Below are 21,706 nucleotides of genomic sequence, written 5' to 3'. Positions count from 1 at the left end.
TTTTTGAATTTAGTTTTTTTACAATGTCTGCCATAAAACAAAACAAAGGAAATGACGTGACCTGAAGAAAGTTACCCACCAGTTGGGAGCCACTGTTACTACCTAGGTACTCCAACCATTTGTCACCAATGGCGTATTTCAATATTGGAAAATAAAATACGTCATGGGCGAATAGGTAGACAATAATAATATGATTATAAGTGTCGAATACTTCCTATTGGAGGGAGGTACCTAAGTATTACATAATCGAAAATACCTATTAATTTTATTATCATATACAGAAATTTTATAGTGAAACTGAAAAATATACCATAGACAATTAAAACGTTAGCTACAAGTCTTTTCGCATAGAATATGTATTTTTAGCAAATCCCACATTTGTAGGTTGATACTTATATCTATGTATTATATTTGCCAAGACTTGTAATCAGATAAAAACTACTTTCATTAGTTTATCACTCCGCCCCATTTGCAATTTTTTCAAGAAAAATTACCCCCATCTACTATAACTTGGAATTTCACCAACATTATACACCACAATTATACATACAATAAAATTATAAATACAATTATACACCACATTATACATACAACACAAAAATTATTGATTTTTTTATTGGCCCACAATTCAAAGCTATCAATTCTTTTAATTAGATACCAACTTGTTTAAAGAAGTACTTACAACTGCTTCGTCTTCCTCGATCCTTGAAAGATCTACTAACAATTTCTACTCATTTCATTTCATTTCTAGTCATTTTTTTAAGTTAGAAAGAACTAAATTCAATGATTATAAATAGTATGTTCAAAAAAGGCGACACCAGTTGGAACACCCTAGTCAGTAACGTCCCGTGTGGGTAGGCAGATTGAGCGTCGCTTGGGGGCGACAGTTACTCGAAGGGCGGCAAATCGAGGAAAATCATTTGGTATATATAGAAATAGCTACCTAAACTTAGTATTAACGAAAATATCTTTCCATTAAACAATTCAGCTCACTGGTTGGAAACAAATTGTATTAATTAACATAAAAGGTTTAACAGGACTGTATTTTTTTTGTCGAGTTCGCGATGTCTAGTTTACTTCCGTTGCCCTTCGACGTCCATGATGACCAGAAACTACACGTGCACGGATGATACAAAATATTGTATAAAAAAATTGGGCGACATTTTGGCGCTGCCCAGGGGCGGCATTTTGTCTAGGGACGTCACTGACCCTAGTTTATGGAATATAAGAGAACAATTATTAATGGTATTTTCTCTGCACTTTATGGATTAATACCAGTATTACTTGATCCCTCATTTTATTTTAATAAAAAAATAGACTACCCATTCTCCCAATATATATCACAACTATCGAAATTTCGTCAAAAACTAAAATAAGTAAGTAAATGTAAAAAATTAAAACATAATTATCTAAAATATATAAGTACGCTATTATTTTGATAAAGTATACTGTTCGATACGTGGAAACGGAAGTAGGTACCTACCTATAAATCGTATAACATTTATCTTATTTTAGTGTGTTCGCTGTAACGTGACCATCAGTTAAAAAAAACTTACCGAATATGTGAAACTGTAGCTAATTAAATCCATCTGCGTCATAAACTAAAACTATTTCGCTTATATCTGTCACTATAACTGTGATGCTTAGAAAATAACTGAATGTATAATCAAAATTTGGCACTTTGATTCGTATCTGAAGATTGTCTATGGTTTTTCATTGTTATTGTTGTTTTTTGTGCAAATGTCAAATGTTTATTTTGACATTTGGCGACCGGCACAAAAGAGGGCGTGCACTCTAGCGGGCAAACATGGCAACACTGAATTGAATCGAATAAACCGAACCGACACAGGCTGATAAAAATACTTGTCAGTGCTTTCAACATTATTTCGAAGTTAAGACCCCCTCTAATATTAAATTTCTTCTCCTACAAAAAAACAATCAATGTTCCAGGGTAAAGTAGTTGATAGAGCGACAGTCTCTGAAACGATGGGGCAAAAAAACATGTGTGTTCGATCTGAAGCAATACCTTAATGGATTTTATGATAAACTAAGTTTTTAAAATTATTCTAAAAAAACTATTATCAAATCAGCATTCATTGAATTTTATCAGCTTATTATTCTTAAAAAGAGCCAGTGTATCGTATGTACAAAAAAATCGGTGTGTGTACTTCTGTACGCGCATTAGAAGTTATACTTCTTTGGCGTAGCATAACGAAAACAAAACTTGTGATAACCTAGATTCTTCGACTAGCTCTTAATTATCTTGTTATATGACACACTCAAGATCTTTCTTGAGCTTATTGGAGCGCCGTTGGTATATTTCTATACACTTTAACTTATAGTAGGTACTAAATTATATAATTATTTCTCGTTGTTTTTATTTTTAAAGTAACAACTGTCACTCTGACGTTTAATAGTTTGTTTACGTAAGGAATTGCAAATGGCCGATAATAATAAATTCGTTGCCTAGGCAACGGTACAATTCTACTATTAAACTTGCGTTTGTATTTATTCGCAGCTAACTTGATACTGTCGCGCACTTTCGTAACTCTCAATTTCACTCTCTACCAAACGCCCCAAAAGAAGTAGAACTTCAAAAAGAAAGATACATTTATGATTTTTAAACCGCTACATGTCTATGTCTAATCGGCGTTTTGGTTTTAGGATTTTAAGGTTTATATTATAAAAGACTTAAACGGCGAATTGCCTCTAAAAGTCTAAAAGATCAATTTATTAATAATTCTGAAACTTGGAGGCAAAGTTATTTTTTTCTGAAAACTAGTTAATTATGAATTCTGTACCTAAATTATCATATATTATTATATCAGGCCCACATTCACACTTTTGAGACTTTCATAACAGAAACCTGAAAGTATTAAAACAAAAAATCTTAAATTTCGTTTCTTGCAAGAATTCTTTTTGGCGATACATGGTCAGGTTGGTTTTATAACAAAGTTATTTTTAATATTTTTACTTTAATTGCGTCATTAACGTTGACAGCAGATGGGTTTATTGCCCGAAACAGCTGTCAACGTAAATGACATAACTAAAGTGGCATTAACAAAGTTAAGTTTGTTTCAAAACCAGTATAATGGAATTCTACCACGTAAACACCAATTTATTAATATGTATATAATACTTTAAATACAAAATCTGCGCTTAACTATTTGTTTGCAAAATCGTACATTCGTACAACACAGTCGAGGTTAATAGTTACATGTAAATTGTACGTAAAACATTTCACCGTAGCACAGTTCGCCGTGAACTTTTCATCGGAAAGAGATGACCGTATACTATATTACGGTCTCCAAATTTATTAGATTCAATATGAACATTAATTCAATTTTCATAGCTGATTTTGGCAAAATTCGTGAATTCAAGAATGAAAACCTAACAAATGGTCCAGTACATCGGCTATTTTCGAAATTTGTTTGCCGCTGGCTTCCTGTAAGTAAACCAGCAAGAACCGTGCTATATTTACACATGAATTATATCTCAGTACTATTCGACCCAAAGAGGTTGGACGGTCTTTAATATACGACCATATATTTCCGATACAACTTTTTACGGTGAAGTGTGATATGGCGAACTGCATACGTACACATTTCCGGACACGACAATTAATATACTATGTACTTATGATTGTTTTGAAATATAGTTTTATAAATTCTCTCGAAGATGTATGAGAGTATTTTAGGTAAGTACCTATCTACCCAATGTATTTTTAAAAATTACGATTTTATTTAAATGCTGTTAACTTAAAATTCTTTTTAATTTGTATCTAATCTAGCGTCAGTATTATATTATCAAAGTGATAGGTATTTAAATGTAAAGTAAGTGAATGTAAAAAATAAATTCAATGGTGTAAGCAGTAAAAAATAATTGGGAGCCACATTCAGTATAGTTGGTATACCTACCTATCTACTGCTCAGACATTAATAGGAAGTGCACGCACAGAGGGTAGAAAGAAGTGGGAGGCCGGCTTTACATCTACAGCCTGTTCATAATGAACGTTGTCAATAAAATACACAATAATGGGGTTACTGTCTTAGCTATAACATGCAGCGAATATTTTTTATCTCGGGTCGAGCATTTCTGATAACAGTGGATCCGATGCTGACATTAAAGGATAACGGAGTAAAAACGCGTCGAAACTGCAAGTAATTTGAAAGAGCAAAAACAGGTCAATAATCAGTCAAAAAAGTGCTCACAGATGTATTATAAAATAAACAACATTATTAATTATAAAACGTTGTTATAAGGCAGATATAAATATCGCGGATATGTATTGATTTATTTATTTATAAAAAAAACAATAATATAACAGATTATTCATTCTAGACGTTCGCAACAGGACATTCAGAATGAAAAGAACAGGTAAATCATGTTAGTGGAAAAACAAGCAAAAAAATAATCTTATAGAGAAAAAAAACAACAATGAATGATGATTTTCTAAACAAAAATAATTCAAGAAAACAAACAAATTAAACAATAGTTAGTTTTTAATTATCTATTTTTTTATTCAATGAATAATTCACAAGATTTAGGAATGTGACATTCTAATTATTGAACATGCATAACTTCGAAAATATTTCTGAGAAAATATATTATACCTAACCATATAAATTCAGTCAATTAAAAGTTATTAGCAAGTTCAAGTAAGTTACAAAAAAAAATTTGGAGTGATCCATGACGTTGGTTAGTAATTAAAGTAATACCTACTTTGATTTAAAATACAAAAGCCGATCGCCAATAGTAGCTCAATTTGGAAAGCACTTAAAAGCCATTAGTTCAAATTTGTCACAATTAAGTATGACTCCTTTAGCATAGTAGTTATATGTGCATGGGCGTGATACCCGAGAGATGCAGGTTCGATTCCTGCGGGTGTTTTACTTATTTTTTAAAAGACTTTTTCAACGTTGTTCTTAGCTCGTATTCTTATTTGTCCAGTGGTTCTTTGTCCGGTACAAATCTTGCAATCGATTTTTTACTAACTTCCCGACTAGCTAGACATTTGAAACTTTTAGAATATATCAGAACACGATGCCAATGCATTCTTTTAATACTTTTAGCAATATTTAAGCAGAATTGAATTCATTTTCAGTTAACTCTGTTTTGTATGAAAAGTTATTTCGACACCATTATTGGTTGCTAGGGGGTCTGGGTCCTAGCAACTAAATTATTGATGTATGACGGTATTGATGTATGATTGATATATGACATGTCAAATTGACATTTCAGTATTATTTCTATCAAGTACAAATTTTTTTGATCGTTTAAGCTAGTGAAGTCAAGTTTATATGATTCAACAGAAGATTTAAAAACGTTGTATACAAAAAGTTCTTTTTATCTTCTAATTATTTCTATTGCTTTTAATATATTTTCTCAGACAGTTTTCAAAATGACGTATGTTTAATAGTTAGTTTCCTGTGACCCTGTGCAGAGGACGAATTATTCGATTCTCAAACGCTGTCAGCCGGCGAGCGATATGGCGCTTGTAGCTATATAGACATAACTACTTGCTTAAATATATTGTAAGTACCAATTCTGCCTCGAAAGCCACCAGCCAAACAAGAAATTGGCTTGAGAGAGACTTGGTGGATGTCCACTTGGAAGACATGCGTGACGGAATATTGATGCATGGTCGTAAAGGACGTTAATCAATAATTAAATAATTCATTTTAACGTAGAATACGTTTATTCAATAGAGCCAGAGCGTGGAGCGACCCGGGACTTTTTTTACTGGCTGGACCGCGCTTCGACACTTTCTTCGAGCAGTCCGTATCAATTATCAATATTGTGTTATCCATAATATAGAGAAATATGTTTTGTTTTTAATAAACCATTTCTTTTATTCAACGAATAATTCACAAGATTTGAGAATGACGTAACATTCCATATATTGAACATTCTTCTTTTGCCATATATATCAGCCCCTTAACTGGAGCATATGGACACCACGCGGCGCCTCCAAGAATCCCTGTCGCTCGCCAGTATTCTTGCTTCGTTCCAGGTCAAACCAGTATCCCGTAGCTCCGCCGTATACACTCTGTAGATTGTATTTAGCGGCCTTCCAAGACGCCGGAATCCGGTCGGCTTGAAGAACAGGCAAGCCAGGTTGAAGTTCTCTTCTGGCATCCGCAGCACGTGGCCGAGCCAGGTCCAACGTCGCCTCTTCACTTTCAGCGTGATGAGAGGTTGTTTGGTGCATTCTCTTATCTCCTCGTTGCTCCTAAAGTCATACCACCGCACACCCAGTATTCGTCGCAAACATCTGTTTTCGAAGCCCAGCATACGGTTGCTGTGAGCCTTCGTAAGGTGATCCGCCATAATTCAAGCGTCAAATAGGCGGCATTTGGTTTTGACCGAGTACAATCGTGAGTCCCAGACATTCCGCATCGAGTTGGATGTTGCTCCAGTCATTCCCATTCGGAGAGCGAGCTCTTTCTGCAAAATGCCATCTCCCGTGATGTGTACCCCCAGGTTGAACATACATAACTTGAAAACACCTCACCTACTAGACCAGGGGTTCTCATGTGCGGCCACTAGAGGATTTTGCTGCGGCCACCAACATCATTTTCAGTATTTAATTTAATTAACTGGGCTAACGTTAAATATGCGTTATTGGAAATTAGTCGTGGCCAAGTACTTCAAAAGCATTTTAATAATACCACGGTTGAAAAATTTTGGTCGAAGTTATATACACGTTGACCAAGAATCAAGTCAATTCAAATTATCAACAATTGCTTTGTTATTATTGCCGATTTTTCCTACTACTGTATACTGTGAAAGATCATTCAGTGTAATGCACTTCATAAAAAACAAAATCGAAGCCAGCTGACAGATGTAAACTAAGAAGCAGCAATGCGGCTCGCATTGGAAAAAAGTAGTATTGAAGAATTTCCATTTGCATTATTTTTTAATGAATAGATTTTTTTTAGAGTTAGATTTAGATTTAAAGAATAAATGTGTTGACTTCCAATGTGGATTGTATTTTATGTGTTGAATTAAGCGGAATTTACGGAAAATTTATGTTTGGGGAGAAAGTTTAAAAAAGCTCTTGATGAATCGATCTGTAAAAAAATTGAAGTTAAAATTGGTCCACAGGAAAACAATAATAACTATCATAATATGGACTCTACTAACTTCAGCAAAATATGTTGACCGTATTACTGTCTTAGTCGGGTGCATATTGTTGGTAACTAAAAGCTTTAAAAAATACGAACCTTACTGTTTTAGATTCCGTTGGCCGCGATGTGAAAAACTGTGAAAAGTACAGCTCCAGACGACAACTTACACTCCACAAAAGCTCAGAATTTGTAGCAACAGTCACTTATTGTTATTTATCAGAGTCTAATGTAGCAACAGTGTACCTTTGGTGCTTAACCCTTCTAGACACAATTCAAAGGTTAAATTTGAAGTTATTGGTCAGATATTTTGGAGCTCTGAGGACGCAACCGTAACTGAATATTATACTACCCTTTTTGCACTTCTGTGGAAAAGAGTGCGTCTGGCTGCTAATTTGAAAGAGGGGAATATAACAATTCATTTAAGTATATTGGGTGACCCAATTGGAGGTATTTTTTATGCAATGAATTACCATTATGGAGGATATAATAATGTACCATTCGTGTTTGGATATATGATCGCCAATCTTAAGAGAATAAACAAGAAAAACACAAAAAAATCACAATGTTCCAAGACATGTTCGGTGGTTGTTTGTCCAGTACAAATCTCGCAATCGATTGTTAACTAACTTCACGACTAGCTAGACATTTGAAACTTTTAGAATATATCAGAACACGATGCCAATGCATTCTTTTAATACTTTTAGCAATATTTAAGCAGAATTGAATTCATTTTCAGTTAACTCTGTTTTGTATGAAAAGTTATTTCGGAAGAAATCCGTAATCCAATCCACTATTATTGGTTGCTAAGGGGGTGGTCCTAGCAACTAAATTACTAATATATACATGCGTTACTATGGAAATCAAAATGACATTTCAGTATTCTATATTTGCTTGTTTGTTTGTTGCGAAATAGCAAAAAAAATATTTGTTCACAATTGCCTTATTTGTCCTAAATTTATTATTAATACATAGAATTGTCAAATTTATATGATTCAACAGAAAATTTAAAAACGTGGTAAGTATGTAAAAAGTTGTTTTTATCTTGTAATTATTAAAATATATATTTGTTTATTTGTCGAATCACAGAGTTTATTTTAAAAACCACTGCAAATAAAATCACAAACATTTGTGTCGAAAAATCAAAGAAATAAAAGCGATAATCGTTTGGTTTTTTGTAGCAACTATAATGTCATAATAGTTAACTACCTATTTATGTGTGTAGCTATAAAATATCAAATATTTTATAATTCTGAGACAACTCCATTTTCGGCCGCGGCCCATGGCTAGAGGACCGTGTCCGGAAACTTGTACATATGCAGTTCGCCGTATCACCCTTCATCGTGAAACGTTGTATCGGAAATATATGGCCGTATATTTAAGACCGTCCAACCTCTTTGGGTCGTATAGTACTGAGATAAAATGCATGTCTAAATACAACACGTTTCTTGTCGTATACAGCAATGCTCCGCATCGATTGATTTTCAACTAACTTCCCGACTAGCTAGACATTTGAAACTTTTAGAATGTATCAGAACACGATGACAATGCATTCTTTTAATACTTTTAGCCATCTTTAAGCAGAATTGAATTCATTTTCAGTTAATTCTGTTTTGTATGAAAAGTTATTTCAGAAGAAATCCGTAATTCGATCCACTATTATTGGTTGCTAAGAGGGTGGTCCTCGCAACTAAATTATTAATATATACGTGCGATACTATGGAAATCAAATTGACATTTTTCAGTATTCTATATTTGTTTGTTGCAAAATGGCAAAAAAATGATTTGTTGACAATTGCCTTATTTGTCCTAAATTATTAATACATAGAATTGTCAAGTTTGTAATCTTGTAATTATTTATTTATGAATGAAGAGAACAGGAATGAACACGTGAATACACGAAATATGGGTATTTGGATTTGATTTCAAATAAGAATGAAATTATTGCCAAGACTTCCTAAAGTTTAATTTGGTAATTAACATTGTTTTAAGAACTGCGACTTGCAACTGTGTTCTTTCTATCGATTTTTTGATTTTTCGCGCCTTTTTTTGAAATTGTTACCGTGGGTTGCTCTCTCTGCCTCCCGAAGCTATGCTTAGGGACAACGTGGTAGGCTACCTAAAAACGGGACGGTCCCGTTCAAAACAGGACGAAGGGTCACGTTAACTATACCCAACGCGTCGATCGCATCGAAATAGTTGAAACGTGAAAATTTAACATAATGATTTCATTGAGATGTAGATGCTCAGTCCCTAGCCCCTTAAGGAAAATGGGCAAATAACGTCAAAAACGGCGCAGAGAGGCTGAGTGTAGCCGACTAGAGAAAAATCTAGGAGTGTCTAGCGATAAACTCCTGGCTCGTATAACTAAGGGTGATCCACAAGCGGTTATCGAATACGCGTGGCTTGGCGGTTTTTTGGCGGTGACATTTTTGTTCAACGCTTGCGTGCTACCTGTGCTCTTGTATGGCGTGGCATCTTACTACGCTTCAAAGGTCTCGGCTTTTGAGCTTTGAGAATCGATGTCTCCGCCGAATCTTTCGGGTACATTGGAACGACTGCGTTACAAATACCCGAGTTCATGAACAGACACATCAGCCTTCTGTGAATGAGCTAATCACGAAGAGACGTTTTACGTGGCTTGGACATGTGTTCCGGATGCCGCCAAAGAGTGCGACACTTCGTACCCTTGTGGCACAGGATCAAAGGTTCCGTGGTCATAGCCGGCCCTCCCTCACCTTTACAATAGCGATCTACGCGCTGCAGGTCTGGAATGGCGGGAGGCGCAAGAGTTGGCGATGGAACGAGGGAGGTGGGGTGAACATGTGCTTGCCCTATGCCCCAATGCTGGGTCGTGACAGGGTAAAAATAGAAGAAGAAGTGTCTGTTTGTGTCATCCGCGCTGTTTTGTCTTTTAAGCATCAGAATATTAAATCAAACACTGAGTTTATGAGTGCCACAGGTCTTGTGTATAGTAGAATGCCGAAAGTAATCGCTCCGTCTCGTGGAAAAATTAAGTTGACTGTTTGAGCTAAGTAGGCTGTTTATTAAAAAATCCAACACTTATTTCTATAAAATTAGACAAATATGTAAATATTTTCAGAAAATTATCGTGCGCTCCGGATCGTTAAAAAATCCATTTCGACCACTGGACGATCTTCAGCATGGCCCCCATAAGGGGGGGCTGACAGGGCTCTAGCCTAGGGGTCCAGGTTCAGGGGGCGCCCGGCGTGGCAGTTCGACCACATAATTGAGGTAAACACACATCGTAAATTTGCTGTAATAGTAAAAAAAATCGCCTGCGGCGCTATTTTACTTCGAGGTTATTACCATTTTAAAATATAAGTATGGTTGTGCGATGCAATTTTTGGTTATTGTGTGTTGATAGTCGACAACTCCATAATTACATGTGTTAAAAATCGCTAAAAATACACAATATTTTTATTGACCTCGATGCCACTGTAGAGCGTCAGACTGCCTTTAACCTTCGTGATAGGTAGGGGGGGCACCAAAGATCCTGGCCTGCGGGCCCGCTTCAGGATGTGGGGGCCATGATCTTCAGTCAAGGATGGATATTCCATTTACCGAAATGATTTGTATTCTGGGGGGGTCCGGACCTTAACCCCTCCTAGCCCCCTTTCCCACGACCCTATGTACGCGCCTGATTCATTGTACTTAATATATATTTTAATAGTTAAATGTAGTCGTACGCAAACGAATATGGTTTTAATGCAAAAATGTCATACGTGTCAAATCAGCTGATGTAAAAAATATTGAATTTAATAAAACAAACAAACTACATGCAGTGCTGCAGACTGTGAACTCGTCCAGATGTGTTTTCAACTCTTCACTCCTCGCTGATACCGCTCACGTCCTAGGACCTAGAATAAACAACAAAAGAGCATCAGGGCGCATCATTTATATGAAGTTCACTCGAAGATTCATTGAAATCTATCATCATCAGAGCATTAAATCAAAAAGTATTTAATAACCTAATTTATTTTATTTTCATAGTGCATGATTGTACCCTTCATATAATTATACGAACACTTTTGCGAAGGGTTGAGGTAGACTGTAAAGTTTCGACATAAATAGTGCACACTAAACTTTGTCGGTCAAACGTATTTGTTTTCATTGAATTTAGACTATAATGTGTAGATAGTATTTATTAGCTTTTAAAATGCAATTAAACCCTGCCTAATACGATCCATAGTAGACAAGAAATATTGGTTTATCTATAAAATATGTCTTATCGATTATGGTTTCATATAGGCAGGGCTTAATTAATTTATTAAAAAAACTAACCAGCACCATCTGTAATAGTATGTATCATCATCATCAGCCTGAATCCATCCACTGCTGGATGAAGACCTCTTCAATCTGCTTCTACTTCTCTCGGTCCTGTGCATTGCGTTGCCACGTACTTCCGCAGAACTTTATCAATTCATCGATCCAGCGGCCTCCAGGTCTACCTTTCGGACGTTTTGTACTTCTTGGATACCACTGGATGACTAGATTTGTCCAACGATTGTCTCTTCTTCGAGCTATGTGTCCAGCCCATCTCCATTTAAGGCTTTTAATAAACTCTATTACATCGCAAACCCTTGCCGGCTTCCTTATCCACTCATTCTTCTTTTTGTCCTTTCGCGTTATGCCCAGCATGCACCTCTCCATACCACTTTGTGCTACTCTAAGTTTCTGGATCTCTCTTATAGTATGCATATTAAATTCTAATTCAACGAAAACATTTATGACTAAAAAAGTGTGCACTATTTTTGCCGAATCGCCCATAGCGTACCTAAACTACTATGGTTTGATTAGGCAGGGTTTAATCGAATTTTAAAAACTAACCAGCATCATCTGCAAATTGTATTCTTAGTTCAATAAAAACAATAATACGTACGACTGACAAAGTTTGGTGTGCACTATTTATGTCGAATATTAACAGCCTTTCTCCACCCTTCGACACTGGAAAATCGCCACAATTAAAATGAATAGGTAGTGAAATTTATCATATAAAACTACAATAATTAATATAACCCCTCGCTGGTAGCCCGTTCTATTTAAAAACAAAATATACTTTTCTTATTAGTTACAATCTTTCGAAATAAATTTAAATAATTACAAGAAAAAAAGAACTTTTTATATACCTACCACGTTTTTAAATTTTCTGTTGAATCATATAAACTTGACAATTCTATGTATTAATAATTTAGGACAAATAAGGCAATTATCAACAAATATATTTTTTGCTATTTTGCAACAAACAAATATAGAATACTGAAAAATGTCAATTTGATTTCCATAGTATCGCACGTATATATTAATAATTTAGTTGCGAGGACCACCATCTTAGCAACCAATAATAGTGGATCGAATTACGGATTTCTTCCGAAATAACTTTTCATACAAAACAGAATTCACTGAAAATGAATTCAATTCTGCTTAAAGATGGCTAAAAGTATTAAAAGAATGCACTGTCATCGTGTTCTGATACATTCTTCAGTCTACATACTAACGCACGTATATATTAATAATTAAGGTACTAGGACACCCCCTTAGCAACCAATAATAGTAGATTGGATTACGGATTTCTTCCGAAATAACTTTCAATACAAAACAGAGTTAACTGAAAATGAATTCAATTCTACACAAAGATGGCTAAAAGTATTAAAATAATGCATTGACATCGTGTTCTGATATATTCTAAAAGTATCAAATGTCTAGCTAGCTGTACTGGATAAACAACCACCGGACAAACAAGAATATGAGCTAAAAAAACGTGGTAATATAGAATTTATCTGCTTTGCTTTATAGACTAATATATTGTGCAAAAAGTGTTTTATATAAATTTTAGCAATTTACTTTAAGGTTGTATTCGTTTAATAAAATATAACATTGCACAATTCAAAACTGAACGACCTGGCCTGCCTGTCATTTTGGAAAATGTTGAATGGTGACTGACACAGCCGTATGGAGAATATATAAATAATAATAGTTGAGAAAAAACGTCGATAGGGCGAAATAGCATAGGCGCGATGATGGATTGGGAGGGGGTGGTTATTGGGGTAGTTTTTTTAGGGGGGTGTATAGATTATTCTCGCACACACATACAAAATAAACACTGACTATCAATTTCAACAGCGTTTGTTGTTTTTTGTCGATGTGTATTTTATTTTTTACTCCAGCTGTCAACAACTTTGACGTAACAAAAAATAAAAGGTCAATGATATTATCTATTATCAATATTTGGCCGCCGTACCTCTGTTACAAGGCACAATGATTTATTGACTTTTTAGTTTTTGAAGATTCAAAATTTAAATAATATTAATTTGTTTCTCAAGAATTCGAGATATTTTGATTATTGGTATAGGTCATGGGTCGGCAAACTCTTGGACCAAAAGAGCCAAATATGAGTATCACAACGGTTAAATTTTTTTTCGAGAGCCATACATTTATTTTTATAAATATGATTAATTTCAGTGAATGTTATTGTTTATTTATCAAGTGAAGAAGGTTTCTTCGAATAAAACTAACGCAAATATAAGTTTTTTTATTGTTGAAATTATAAATATATTTTTTACAGAAAGTGAGTAACATAAAATTTTCATGCATTTCTTAAAACTAATGTGAACAATGACCGTCCTTGCATTTCTTTGGAGAGTGTCCATATGTTTGGTATGTAACTTGTAGTTTTCAATTTTAGGCGCGACTCCAAATTTTTAATACATACAATAATTTTACTTATCGGTTATTTGGCTTCTCTAAATGCTATTTATATTATTCATATTCGAAAATGATTGTTCACATACATATTGTGTAGACTCGGATATGAGTTCGGAAAGCTATACCACGTATTATAAATCGTAGTATCTACCATATTATGTTGATCTTTTAGAGCTCTCCGCTGAGTTGTGAAATTAATTTGCATTTTTCTCTCTCCAAATCCTTAATTTTGGTGGCAAGACCTACAAATTTGGAGCTACATTACTCTTTGTTTGTTAAATCCACAACAAAAAATCTATTTCAAAAGTGGTCGTGTCAATATAAAATGAAGAAAAATTTGATTTAAAACGTCAACAATCATACATTTTTTGTAAAAAATGTGAATTGGGAATTTGGCAAAGAGCCGCACGCCAATACCCAAAGAGCCGCATGTGGCTCGCGAGCCGTGGTTTGCCGACCCACTCTACAGAGACATTGTTGTACGTTAAAATTGATTCGCTTCTGTATTGGTATTATTTGTGTATATGCATTAAGGCCTGTAATAAAACCCTACTTAGAATCGTCTGCAATTATTACCTTATCACCAATTGGTTAGGCGCAGTGACGTCCCTAGACAAAATGCCGCCCCATGTTTTATACAATATTTTTAATATCCGTGCTCGTGTCGTTTCTGGTCACCAAGGACGTCGAAGGGCAACGGAATTAAACTAGACATCGCGAAACTGACAAAAATTAAAGTCCTGTTAAACCTTTTAAACTAATTAATACAATTTGTTTCCAACCAGTGAGCTGAAAATTTTGAAAGGAACAATATTTTCGTTATTAAGTACTCAGTTTAGGGAGTTATTTATATATATACCAAATGATTTTCCTCGGTTTGCCGCCCCTCAAGTAACTGCCGCCTCCAAGCGACGCTCAATCTGCCTACCCCCACGGGACGTCACTTGTTAGGCGTGCAGTGCAGGGGCATAAAAGGCGGAGTTTCTATTGTTATTGAGTCAGTCGTCCACAGTGTGTGCATATAGTGATTGTTATCAAAACGATTTTGCATACTGAATTATAACGTCCCGTTTAATTAATCATAATATTAATGCCCAAACGAAGGAAGTTGCATAATATATATATTCATAAAAAATAAAAAGAACGGTTTATTATATTTCCAGTTTCTCGAGTAAGGCAAGTAATTTAATACAAGGAAAATATTTAAAATGATAATTTTATTTTATGATTTATTCTTGATTTAAGAATTTGTGAAAAAAAAACTCGAGAAATGAGAGTCGACACGGTCATAATAATGCTCTCTGTCAACCACAGGTGTTCCGAGCAAACATTGTTCTCACACGAAGCGACCTGAAAAGAGAATTGTTCACTATGTGAGCCAGGGAACACAAAATTAATGGGAGCTGGCTTATCCTACTTGGTGTGGTATAAAAGGCTAAATACCTCCAGTGTGGAAAAATATGGGATAAACTTAAATGCCATCTTCAATAGTTAATAATATGCATTTTAGCTAGCCACGTTCATGAAACGTGCTTTCAATCTTTGGCAACAGTCGACGCATTTTTTAACTTGAGTTTTATAGCGATCAGGTTATAAACTACCCTGCTTTAGAACTTTGGTCCATGGCGATAGCTTTTACATTTCTATTTTATTAATCTGTTATGCAATGTGAGAATATCAAAATGCATTTAACTTTACCTCACAAGAATCATTCCATGCCCATTCTTTGACTTGTCTTTCTTTCACGGAAGATGAAGCTCCAGATATGATCATAACCTGTTTTTTAAACGTATATTTCAATTTTGCAGTAATCGTATTTTAATTTAAACAGTCGTTTTTTTAGTAGGGTTTCTTTAAAAATGGCCTCCATCTCATTTACTACATGCGCTCAATAGAAGCAGATCAAAAAATAATAACTCATTCACACACATCACATTATATCGACCGTGTTTAGGAAAAAAAGGCGTAACCCACACGGATCAAATTATACAGGAGAAGCAAAAAACGTTTTTTTAATAATTTTGGTTCAATATTAATTTAAAAAAATAGGCAGAGACATTGGGTGCATGATGATTGATGATTTGGTGTAATATCTTTTCGATTTCCTGATAATTAAAGAAGTTATTATAAAAAAATCATTAAAATTGAAGGTAAATGCTTTTTTCCTTAAATTAAAACTTAACTAAAGCTCAATTCAAACCTGAATTTAGATAATAAATTGGCATTTGTAGCTTACTTCTTTTTTACAGAACGTGTATTTAGTTTTATACATTGTTAATATCTAATAAAAGCAATTTTAGAAAAATCGAGGGTTACAACCTTTTTCCTAAACACAGTCGATATATTTTTTACACGGCGGCCATTTTGGTCGCCTTGTTAGATATCTCATCCTTCCAACGACATTTCATTCATTCCAACTTCTTAATTAACAAAAAAATCTTAAAATTAATTGTTTTTTGTGCAATTAATATTAAAAATGTTTGTATTTTCTTTATTTTCCTGCGTCATTGTTTCAGATAGACTGTAGTTGATTGCTGAACTGCACTGACGGTTTGTAAACTAGGAAACGGAATGAGAAAAAATATTTTTCTTTTCGGTTCGAGTATTGCATTGAGCCCCTCCCTAAAAGCGTGCATTTATTTTCAAACAATAGCCCGCCAAAAGTATCTAACTTTTTTACAAACAAAATGAAAGATTGTATAAATGTATTTTAGGGAAATAATGGGAACTGAAATACCTAAAAGGAGTAGCAGGTAACCGAGGCCGAGTAAGGAAGAATCCGTGATAAACTTAAACACGTGTCAAGAATACGTCATATGTCGAATACTGACGACTGCTCTCGGTTTATGCATTGACCTATTGCACGTGCATAATGCGTGTTTCATTTTTGTAGGACACTTACACATTCAAAACCATGCATTAAAATGTAGTCTATCGGAATCCTATTTATTATCTGTTCCGTGATTTATTTATTCTGTATACTTATTTACAATATGTTTATTCTGCGGTTTATAATACAGTCGAACTTGGTCATTACGAGTAAGAGGCCATCCATGGACTGAAACCGTATCCGGTTTATATCCGTGTGCCATACTAAACTTATGATTTTTGTTCATGAAAATATATTTTCACTAAATTTGTAAGTGTAAGTGTATGGTATTAACGGATACGATCAGATGCTTATAATATAGTTTGCGAAAATATATTTCCAAGAACAGAAAAGATAAGCTTAGGATGGCACACGGTTCTAAACCGCATACGGTTTCAGTCCATGGATGGCCTATAAGATGGGACCGACTGAATTTGCTCGTTATATCGTTATATGACATTTTTCACGCCACGTTCTATTTAAGCATACAACATAAAAAATCTGAAAACCATCGTAAAAATCCCCGAAAGAAACATGGTATTCATAAACTACAAATGAAGTTGTTTATCGTAATGAAGTGATGAGCCACCGGCGCTGATAGGTACCTACTGACTTTACAAAGCTTGGATTTTTTACATGCAATTTCAACCATATGCGTGGATACTTTTTCAATGTTGTCAGCGAAAACACCAATTAGGTACTTTAATAAGACACTTAACTAGTGTCATAAACGTAATCCGATCCCGGCGGCATCTGTCTAGTTAACTGCCCGGTCGGATTATCGGCAATTATCTTGCATTTAAAAAATTTCTGGCGTCTTACTGCGGGCGTGAAAATCTCTTCACATAATTTTTGCTGTCCGTATGATTAGCTTCATTATTTTTGTTGTATATACACTAGAATCATTTTATTTTTTATAATTTCCCTGTGCTCTTCTCTCCCCGGCACTTTGCATTAGAAAGTAACTTTGAACTCAGTCAGAGCTCACTTCGAGCGTAGCAACCTTAGTCCTGGGTATCTTCTCCTAGGGCATTCCCAGCCTAAAACTTAACTAGATACTTTACATCGCTAATGTAGGGTCACGTGATACGCTCGATTAAGACCGGGTGTGGTGCGTGGCGGGTTTTGGTTTGGAGGGATTAACTTCAATGCCCGATCGGATTTTATTGCTTTTGCTTAGGGTTGAAAATATTGTTTTTAAACGATCAACACTTTAACAGTTTTGCTTGGTATACCCGAGAAGTAGCTCGTTATAAAAGTGAATAAATGTATGGAGAAAATCATAAACTACAATGTCAACGAATGTTTTCTGATTACATCCGAGGTATCGTTATTTCCGTGATCGTAATAACCAAGTTCGACTGTAGTTGATAATGATTCTTTTGTATAACATTATTAACAATCAGTTACTCAGTTATCCCAATGTTGCTTTGAACTTTCACGACAATTTTAATAAATGCAACAGAAGCATTTTGTCTTTTAAATGAGGTACCTATAATTTTTTTTTCAATCTCAGTGATTCATTATGTAGTTTGTTTTCAGGTTGCGATATAATGTGTAGTGGTCACATGGGCCGATAATCGTGTCTAGTCAGAATATTATCGTTTCATTTTAAATAGCGTTATCTTATTTCCGAAAATGCGTCTGCAGAAAGTGTTTTGGTATGCTGCCCCCGTGGGCCGCGCAGGAAATTGAAACGGGACACACAGTAAATGATTGGTGAACAGTGAACCAGACGACGGAGGATGAATACCAAAATAAAATCGTCACGACAGACGCTCAGTGACGCATGACTCGCGAGGGACGTTGTTCAATCATTGGCTCAGTAGGTCTGAAATAGAGGTTGCGACCGGGATTTCTCGCACATTTGATTCTCGATTCTCGAAACTTTTCAACTCTCATCTTTCGAAATTCTCATTTCAAATCATTGTCAATCAATAAGATTCTCGAAAATCTTTTAAAATTTCACCACATGTAGATAATAAATATTAAATCCGTTAAAAAAAACCTCCCTACTTATCTGTACTCTCGACGTCATCGTCATAAATCCGTTCCTAATAAGATCATATTATGTACCAGTGGCGAAGGGTGGAGGTAGGCTGTATTGGAGCTTTTTAAGTGGACTGTAATTTTTTTTAGGGAAGATGAGGAGGTCGGATCTAGGGGTGGGGGCGATGGAACAGAATGCCAGACACTGACCTTTGTGATGATTTTTGATGGCTCCGTGGTCTAGTTTCAACTGTCACTCGCGCGGTATTGTTGTTTTGGGTCACCCGGTTCGTACACGTACTTTGTGACACAGTTTTATGGATTATTTGTGAGGGTGTACGAATGATTAATGAATGCGTCTGTATCTATTGAGTCAATCACTTAAGCGACGGAAAGCTATTAGAAGCCCGCTCACGCCCGCTATCGAGATGCAACTCAATGTTTTTTGTAACACCATCTCTCATGACCCGTAATTGCTTATTGATTGTCTGGTGACAATAACACTGGGGATTAGTAGGTGGGTGAGGAGATAAGGAGTGGAATGGGAATATAAATGGCCCAACCAGGCTGTTAAGGTCCGACATAAATAGTGCACATTAAGCTTTGTCAGTCAAATGTATTTGTTTTCATTGAAATAAAACTACAATGTGTAGATAGTGTTTGACTATTGCCTAGTTGACTATCTGCTATTGGTTGGATAAGGCAGGGTTTAATTGGATTTTAAAAACTCCAGCACCACCTGCTAATTGTATTCTTAGTTCAATGGAAACAAATAAGTTTGACTGACAAAGTTTAGTGTGCACCATTTATGTCTGATCTCCACAGCCTACCTCTACCCTTCACCACCGATTCACAATATAAACAAAATAAAAACATTGCAATTAAAAAATATATAATCAATAAACAAATTCATAAAAATTACAAGAAAGTTCACTGAGTGAACTCAGTATGAAGATCGTGTATTTATATCGCTCGCCACTGGAAACATCATGGGACTACGAGAAATGGATGGATCAAAACAAAAGGACAAAATGAACGAATTGTTTTTAAGAATTTAACTACATACTTACATTCATCATGACGCTGGAGTCATAATGCTTGAAAAGTAGTGATTACTCATAAATTCAAATTCATTTTCTTTACATACCGTGAACAGTACAAATTATAAATAAATATATATTATATAAAGACGTTCACAACATGACATTTAAAAACAAAGAAACAGTGTAAAGAAGAAATAAATATATGCAGTAGATATCACAAAAACAGTATGAAAAATAAAGTTCAAATTTCCACTACAAATTTCAAAAAAAGCACACTAAAGAATGAGCTAAGTAGACCCTATTTTAAGAATTTATAAAACACCGTCCACCTTACTCTACTACTATACTCATCTCACGTAGGTGGAATATATCAACATCTGAAGCGATTTGGTTGAACAGAGTTATTGCCCTCCCAATTGGCATCACAAATGGCAGGTCAGTTCTGCTCCTCAAGATAACAATCAGCTGATGCTCCTGATTTCTAAAATAGTTATCAGGGACACACAAGTCAATACTACCAAGAATGGCAGAGTTCTCATTTATACCACGTATAATATAGAATCGCCAAATATTGATATCTTCTAGCATTTAAACTACAGTATGTAAACATACCTAAGAGAAAGCCAGTTCTATAAAGCCACGGATAGTACTCATATAACCTCAAGTAAAGGAGTCTCAAGAATTTCTTCTGAACCCTCTCGATGCTGAAATGGATGGATCATACATAATTTTGATAGAATAAATAAAAATTAAAACATTTGTTTGACCACGTTTCATAACAATTAATAAAAGAATTGTTTTTATGAATTTAACTACTATTTTGCTTTAACGCTGGAACATAATGCTTGAAGGGTAGTGATTACTTATAAATAATGATGATGATGGGAAAGAGGTAGAATATAAATAAATTTAATGAATCCAATAAGTCGTAAAATTTTACAGGAGCAGATTGTATTTTATACCTTCATGTGCAATATTATACTCAGTGGGCGTCAGTGGTGGCGCGAGGAAAGGGGGCGATCGGCGCACGTGACGTGGGCGTAGTAGCAGACTGCAATTTTATTTTATTCCGCCGGATGTCATTCGTAACTATTAAAATAATGTTATGAATAACTAAACAATGAAAAAAAATTAATCACATTGGCGCCGGGTGACGCATCATCCGTTTGCGAAAAAATATCGTAAACGAAGTAAGATTTTTCTCCCCGCGTTTCCTCTTCTTCCTCGACCAACAGTACACCATTAATTTGTCATTTATTTACTTACTTAAATATTATATAATATATTGGTACCTATAGCAACCATTGACATAACAAGATAATCACTCACAAATGAAAGTGAACACATATCAAAATAGGTTAAAGGTTAAAGCCAAGAACCACAATCAATAATAACCACCCGTATTTCAGGTTAGTGGAATTAATTTTTAAGCTATGTACATAAAATATGAATTTATATGTAGACAGATATCGATAAGTAAGTACGGTAGCAAAATACACTGTTACTATAAAGTCATATACGATGATTTAAAATAATGGCCCTCATTGTAATGTAAGTAGATTTTATTTTACAACCACATTAATTTACTTTTTACGGTGAGTCAGTCCGGTGATACCCAATTTAAAAAAAAAACTGAGTCTGCAAGGATACAGCTTTTTTGTAAAAGGATTTCAAGTTATACACATTTATATTTTTATAAAAATCGATGTTTTTTAAAATAAATATAAAAAACGTCAAAAGATCTCTTACGTACAACATAGGAAACTTAATAAAATAAATTTTAATAATAAATATGACCATAAATATATTTAATACTAAGATGGGGTTCTTTGACAAATTCACATTTTATAACATTTTTTTACAATTGTTAGTTTATCTTTGACTAAAAATAAAAACTATTTTTCTTTTTAATGTTTTCAGATACCTACATATTTATTAATCAATAGGTTTGA

At 34.7% G+C, this 21,706-nt stretch overlaps 1 protein-coding gene across 1 annotated transcript in view; it reads right to left on the bottom strand.

The window, feature by feature from the left end:
• The window catches only part of Mmp2 (Matrix metalloproteinase 2), a 514,155-nt gene extending 512,337 nt beyond the window's left edge, over window positions 1-1,818 (bottom strand). Inside the window, exon 1 of the mRNA XM_085944250.1 lies at window positions 1,557-1,818. The gene's annotated coding sequence lies outside the window, so the exon portion shown is untranslated. The remainder of the gene's footprint in view (window positions 1-1,556) is intronic.
• Window positions 1,819-21,706: the final 19,888 nt, after the last annotated feature.

Source organism: Rhyacophila brunnea, unplaced genomic scaffold (genome assembly GCF_057557595.1).
Source record: "Rhyacophila brunnea isolate RB1 unplaced genomic scaffold, BYU_Rbru_1.0 scaffold_17, whole genome shotgun sequence".
NCBI lineage: Eukaryota > Metazoa > Arthropoda > Insecta > Trichoptera > Rhyacophilidae > Rhyacophila > Rhyacophila brunnea.
Note: the sequence above shows the minus strand (reverse complement) of the source record. Positions and strands in the feature narration are given on the sequence as shown.